The sequence below is a fragment of the Lygodium microphyllum genome, chromosome 10 (genome assembly GCF_053477565.2).
Source record: "Lygodium microphyllum isolate KBCC chromosome 10, Lygodium_microphyllum_v1.1.10, whole genome shotgun sequence".
NCBI lineage: Eukaryota > Viridiplantae > Streptophyta > Polypodiopsida > Schizaeales > Lygodiaceae > Lygodium > Lygodium microphyllum.
Genome location: NC_141144.1, coordinates 18319271 through 18326272, shown reverse-complemented (window position 1 = coordinate 18326272; position 7002 = coordinate 18319271). Strand labels below are relative to the sequence as shown.

Here is a 7002-nt window from a genome sequence, read left to right as displayed (position 1 = left end):
AGTAAGATATTAGGGAATCCGAGAGGGAATTGGGGTATCCATGACACATACATGGTAATGTGTTACTTTTGTCTATCTACATGCATCCTTATATGCAAGCACAGAGAGAGAGAGAGAGAGAGAGAGAGAGAGAGAGAGAGGACCCTAACATGAGAAATATGCCCCTTCTCTCTCTCTCTTTCTATGATCATAGGGTCCTTTCCCCACCTCTCTCTTACTCTCTCATCATAGGATTTCTTTCCTCCTCTCTCTCTTTCTCTCTCTCCACATGTATCCAAACTTGTGGGATGAGTCATTCCATAACTTTTTCTGGTGAAGCCTAAGATATGAGACAGAGTGGGGCTAGGAATTGTTGTGATGGATAGCATTAGGGCTCAATGTTTCAATTAAATATATATGTAAGCATAGATGTACTCTTATATCTTATTTACATGCATGCACATTTGTAGCTCATGCATATAGAGTGTGCTCCTTTGCCTTTCCATATCTACAAATACAGCCTTATATGCACATATATATATATATATATATATATATATATATATATATATATATATATATATATATATATATATATATATATATATATATAGAGAGAGAGAGAGAGAGAGAGGACCCAATGAGTTCATAAAACAACTCAAGGATGCAAGTGATAGTTGTGTCTTGGATGCAAAAGCTAGATTGAGTGGCCCAACTACCTTGACCCAATAAAGAACCCTACACGTTGGGAGGCCAAAATGATGGTTGCTCCATGTGGTACGACCACCATGGAATGGGGGGGAGGGGGGAGACATGGGGTTACCCAAGCCTCACACTCCCTTCCCTCATATCTCTCATCCCTCACCTTGTGTCATGGTGACAAGTTTGATGTGTGTTGATAGCTCAGCTCTCCCTCGCAACTTGTCCCTCTCATCCCTCGGCTAGTCTTGTACATACACTCTTTGCTATGAATGGATAGTTTGATCCCCAACATGAACCCTTGTGCCTTCATCTATGCCTTCTTCTTGTGCCTTCGTGTGCCTTTAAGTGCATGATGTGTAAGGTGATTGCAACATAGTGCCGCGTGGAGACTCCAAGTGGGATTCTAGTGTATTGTGGCATGTTAGCTCTCATGAAGCATGTTCCAAGGGGAACGAATGCTCTAACACAACACATTTTGAAGGATGGAGCATCACACTTGGTATCATATGGTCCCTTCTCTCTCCTTTTCTCTTCTCCTCTCTCTCTCTCTCTCTCTCTCTCTCTCTCTCTCTCTCTCTCTCTCTCTCTCTCTCTCTCTCTCTCTCTCATCATAAGGTCCCTCCCTCTCTCTCTTTGATCATAAGTCCCTTCCCCATCCCTCTATCACATACTCTCTCATCATAGGGCCCCCTTCAATAAAATAGCAATAATATATATATCTCTCTCTAATCATAAGGTCCCTTCCCCACTTCTCTCTCATCACAAGGTCCCTTCAATAAAATAGTGATTACACACGCACACACACACATATCCCACATGTATCCTAATGTATATGATGCATCAATGCACAACTCAATATAATGCACCTAAGTTTGTATGCTTTTGGAGAGAGAGAGAGAGAGAGAGAGAGAGAGAGAGAGAGAATCCGAGGAAACCTCTAAAATGAACTTGAATATTTTAGCATTAGGATTTTATTTTAGGCTATGTATATGGGTGGGTGTGTGTGGGTCTCTCTCTCTCTCTCTCTCTCTCTCTCTCTCTCTCTCTCTCTCTCTCTCTCTCTCTCTCTCTCTCTCTCTCTCTCTAAAATATATCTTAAAAACTATCATTGAAGCACTATATTGATGTACCTCTTCAAAGTTCTATAATTTAAAGTGTCTTAACTTAAACATCGACATCTTAGTAAACCAATCAATACAAAACTATTACAAACATTTTCCAAAATTTAAAAATAAAAAAGTAACTTACCACAGTGTAACCTTCAATGATCACATTACATCCCTTGCAATGTAGGCACAACTCCTGTCAATAACGATTGCCGAAGAAGAAATATAGCTCAAATCACCATACATGAAAATAAAAATGGGAAAAAACATATGAAAGGTGTGGGGTGGATAGCAAAAAGTGGGGAATAGCATAGACTACACAATCGTTATATTCTTATCTAGGCGCTCGCTCTCTCTCTCTCTACCAATTTAAGGTCGTCGTTAATCACCCCCACCACACAACCCTCCGCCCCCTGCCGCTGCAAAGAGTGACAGTAGCTCCATGATGTCAGCGCTGACAAGAGAGAGAGAGAGAGAGAGAGAGAGCCAATAGTGACGACTCCGTGATGCACACCCCATAGAGAGCTTAGTTGCGTGACGACTCCATGACGCATGCTAATGATGGTCCCAATAGTGGCGACGATAGCGGCGGCAATGGTGGCTGCACACCAATGATGGTAGCGATGGCAGTGACGATGCCAATGGTGCCTCAGCACTATCTCCCACGGGGCCTTTATGACCTCGGGGAGTTGGGATCAACAGCTCATGTTGATCCAGAAAAAAGGCTCGCATCAAAGCCGCTACTTTATGCAGAAGTAAACCCATCCAGCTTAACAAAACCCAACCAGCCGGAAACTTGGATCTGACGGAGCAACGGCGTCTCGAAATTCGGGGATGTTCACTGCCACATGCAAAAGTAAACCCATCCAGGACTATAAATGCACCGCCAGTCGTTGAAATTGATGGCATGGGCTGGCAGTAAGAGATAGTAGATTCTGCGAGGCCCACTATCTCTGATACGTATTTTTGAATCGTGGACTACAAGTAAACCCAGCCATTAAAGTAAACCTAGCCATTGAAGTAAACTGTGTTGACCTGGTACCGAAAGCCGAAAAGCTCTCGGTATTACCCACAGGAAAATCCTGCACGCAAGGTGCATTCGTGTGCTATTGTGAACCGAGGTTGGATGCCCATATTCCAAGCGCATACAAGCTCACGAGATCATTGGAACAAAGGTTTGAGGTTCATATTACGATTTCTTGGTCATGACTTCCACTACAAGGTGCATATCTCTCTCTCTTTCTTCCTCTCATATTTGCATTGGATGCATTGTGGCATTGGAATGATGTTTTGGTGATATATACGTATGTAGTCAACACGCATGGATTATGGAAAGCGACATTGAGATCGATGATCTCGACACGGATGAAGAGACATTAGATGGATCATCAAGCGACGAGGTTGAGATGCTTGATTTCTTAAGTGGAGACAATGATTCGGCACCACAAGAAATCACTAACAATGCACCAAGCCCAACTACCTATACCTCATCGAAGTACTTCTCTTTTAATAGAGAGACTTGCAGCTTGATGGTCAGTGATTTGAGCGGGCAGAAGGCCATCACATTGGAGGTGCTCAAGCAACTCCATAGGAGGGAGTTGCTCGACTTGAAGAAGTGGAGAAGAATCAGAGAGGGTCTTTGCATTGGTAGAAATGGCGATGGATACATTACATTGGCCTTGAAATCGGAGCCATCATTGCGCATTGCATGTATAGAGGAGTGGGAGAGCATATTCCTTGAAAATCACATAAACAAGGTTACAGGTGCTCACGAGGGTATCAATGTCACAATTGATTCCATCAAATCCACATGGTGTACTGACTTGAGAAGGCATGGCATTCCTCTTGCGTATGTGAGAGATCTCATCAGTGGGTATACTTGCAAGGTGTTCACAAGGCCCCATGGTTATAAAGGCCCATTGTTCGTTCATGGGAAGGTTCAAGAAAGAAGAGCACCCATCTTGGAGTTTACTGTAGATAGATCTCTTGTTGAGCGGAGGCTTCAAGAAATCATGCTTGAACACAATGTTAGGTTGGGCAAGGTTCGCTCAACCAAAAAGCATGGTTTAGGGAAGACAATAGTGGAATATGCATGTCATCGCAGTGGTAGAGCAACTCGAAAGGGCTCCCAAATCCGCAGGTTGCGAACGTCGAAGAAATGTGGTTGCCCTTTCAAGGTGCAAATCGAGTACAAATACGATCTCCATGATGTCACTATACGAGTCCATGGACCACACGAGGGTCATGTACCTGGATCTCGTGCCGACTTGTATCACTTGCCGGTGCATCCAACTGTGATTGATTGTTGCAAGGATGACCTGTTTGACGTTGGGACATGTCAGCACGTCGCGAAGATGAGCCTTAGCAAGGAGCGGTTTCATTTGAAAAATGCCTCTCCATTGGATCGTGTCATTTATAGGTTCTTCATGATACCAGGGGAGGTACATACACTATCATATCAAATTCGAACTGAAGGTATGCTACCTTCTAAGCCTTTGTCTATGGTACTAGGTTGCTTTGAGCGTCAATGTTCTATGTGTCATCCTGTTGCAGGCAAACTTTCGAAGGATGATTGGATGGCAATGTATTTGGAGGCTCTCCGTCTACGAGATCAAAACAAGGTATTTGACATATTCTCATAAATGTTTATAAGCTGTGAAAATTAGTACATCTATTTAATACTATCATCTACATGGTCTTTTAGGTACTCTATTGCCAACCATACAATCCTCATGCCATAGAGGACAAGGACAAACCATTCGTACTGATAGTCCAGGACGAATGGATGTTGCAAATGAGTAAGAGGTTCTCAAATAACAATGCTTGGGCAATCGACAGCACATTCAAGACCAATGTGTTTGGTCTTCCGCTTTATGCGGCGGTTTTACCAAACCAACATGGGGTGGGTATCCCAATTTGGTTTATGCTATGCACTAGTGACAATGGGTCAAACCAAGAGATCATGGCTTTGCAAATCACCATGAGACTAGTCCTATCTAGGATGGGAGATATTCGCCCTGCTGCCCTGGTGATTGATAAGTCCCAGCCAGAGCTGGAGGCGCTCTCGAAGGTTGTTCTGGAAGACCCTCATTGTTGGACCACTGACTACCTTGGTGGCAACAAACGTCAACGAGCATGCCATATTATTCTATGTTGGTTCCACACAAAGAAAGCATGGGTTGAAAATCTCTTGCCACAGGTACACCTTTTCAATACCATTTTACTTTTAAGCATTGCCTTTTTGTGAGTTCCATGAGCTTGACAGTGAGTACTTTACATGTTCTTGCGTGAATCAAGGTCCCTACAGATGAGCGCGATCATGTGTATGCCTCTTTGTCCAATCTTATGCATTGCCCTACAGAGTCGCAGTTTGATGATATGTTTGAGCAATTGCTTCATCGTTATTCCGCTCATCCAACGTGGTCCGATACGTTACCAATGGATGGTGTGGGAAAGATTGTATTTGGCGTGCAAGATGGCCCAAGTTTGGTCGCATGTTTCCACATGGCAATGTCAACACAACAAACCTCATCGAGAGACTTTGGCAATATATCAAGTACACTCTACTTGATGCTAGGATCAATAGGTCCATTTTGGATCTGTTGCACGCCCTTGTTGGTGACTCATCGTCGGGTTCTAGAATGGGTGGATCGGCTTTGGAGTTTTTCAAGCAAAAGCAAGAGATAGGTAATGTGGTCAATTTCCTTTCTATTTGCACATTTGACCTTTCCTTAAAACGCATTGTTGTCTTATACATGTTTTTTATGCCAGCTAATTCTGAGCGCTTCAAAGTCTATGGGTCAAGCAAGAGTCATACGGCTAGATTGGCAGCAGGGGAGAAGATTCTTCAGCGGTATGAGCAAGATCCCTCCTCTCTTCAAGTCATTAACGAGGGGACCATGTTGTTTAAAATAGCAAGCACCACCCAACATGCAAAATGGTATCATGTAAGTGTACAATCAAACTACTGTGATTGCCCTGATTGGTCGACTGACTGTAAACATCTTCATGGTTTGAGGCTCATCTTGAAGAGTTATTTTCCTCACCTTCATGAGGTTCTCCCCATCATCGATAGTGCGCATGTCTTTGATGACATAAAGGAAAGACCAGGTGGCGATAAAATCACAGGATTGGAGAGATCAGCTTCCGATGGTGGCGTGCAGGAAGGGGAACTCGTGTCCTCCATCACAGACTTTAGAGACCTCCTTCAAAGGATCGAGGATAGGATTCCATCCTACACAGTGGCACAGATGGATGCTTGTATGCGCCAACTGGAAAGTGCTACAGAGTCTCTTGTTCACATGTTCACACCACAGGAGATTGACATGCCTAAAAAGGGCGGGATCTATCAGATCCAGGAAAATGTGACACAGACGCGCCTAGGGCATGGCAAGGATCATCGTCATCGTCCAAATGAGAGGGGGGAGTCCTCATCACAACCCAAGCGTCCATCTATTACAGGTGTGTTAAGGCGCAAGCATCAACGAGGGAGGGGTCGTGTAAGGTTTAGCCCAAAACCGTGGATATATTGTCCTCATTGCTGCACCAAAACATTTTTGGTGGACCCTCTCGCAATGTATTCATGCAATACTTGCCATGCACTACTCCCTCTATCCCTGCGGTATGCTCCTCATCCAGCGGATTCTATCTTGATCGGCAAGGCAGTGCGATTGTATGGTGAGTCTTACATTGGCACTTGTCGTATTTTGTATTGCACCTACAACAGTGAGAATGAGGAGCGTCAGTTTTCTCTCTCGTTCCCTGATGGGTCCACGATCACAGAAGTCTTGGCATCTAGGTTCAGAATGTTTGTACTGTACACATGATTCTCCATCTAATGGATAACGTTCTCCTGGATTTTATCTTGCTCTATTTGCTGGAATTAGCTAGTTTTTATGGTGGTGTTTTGGATTTTATGGTAGTGTCGTATTGGATAATTATATGATTTTACTATTTAGAAATTAGTGTGTATATTTGGCAACACATCCAATAGGTTATTTCTTATCACTACATGTTCATGTAATCCAGATGTGACATGCTCTCATATTTAAAGAGTTGCGCAAATATTGATAGCTTAAGTTAGTAATGATGGGTGCATTGTTGGGAAGCATAGTTGACACATGTGATAAAGCAAGTTGAAGCTATGTTATATTTTGTTATTCATGTGTGTAGCACCAACTAAGAGAGAGGGGTGTGTGTGTGTGCGTGTGTGTAG

General features: G+C 43.4%; 1 pseudogene; it reads left to right on the top strand.

Moving 5' to 3' along the window:
- The first annotated feature begins 3799 nt into the window (after window positions 1–3799).
- Window positions 3800–6613, top strand: LOC148029756 (uncharacterized; annotated as a pseudogene).
- Window positions 6614–7002: the final 389 nt, after the last annotated feature.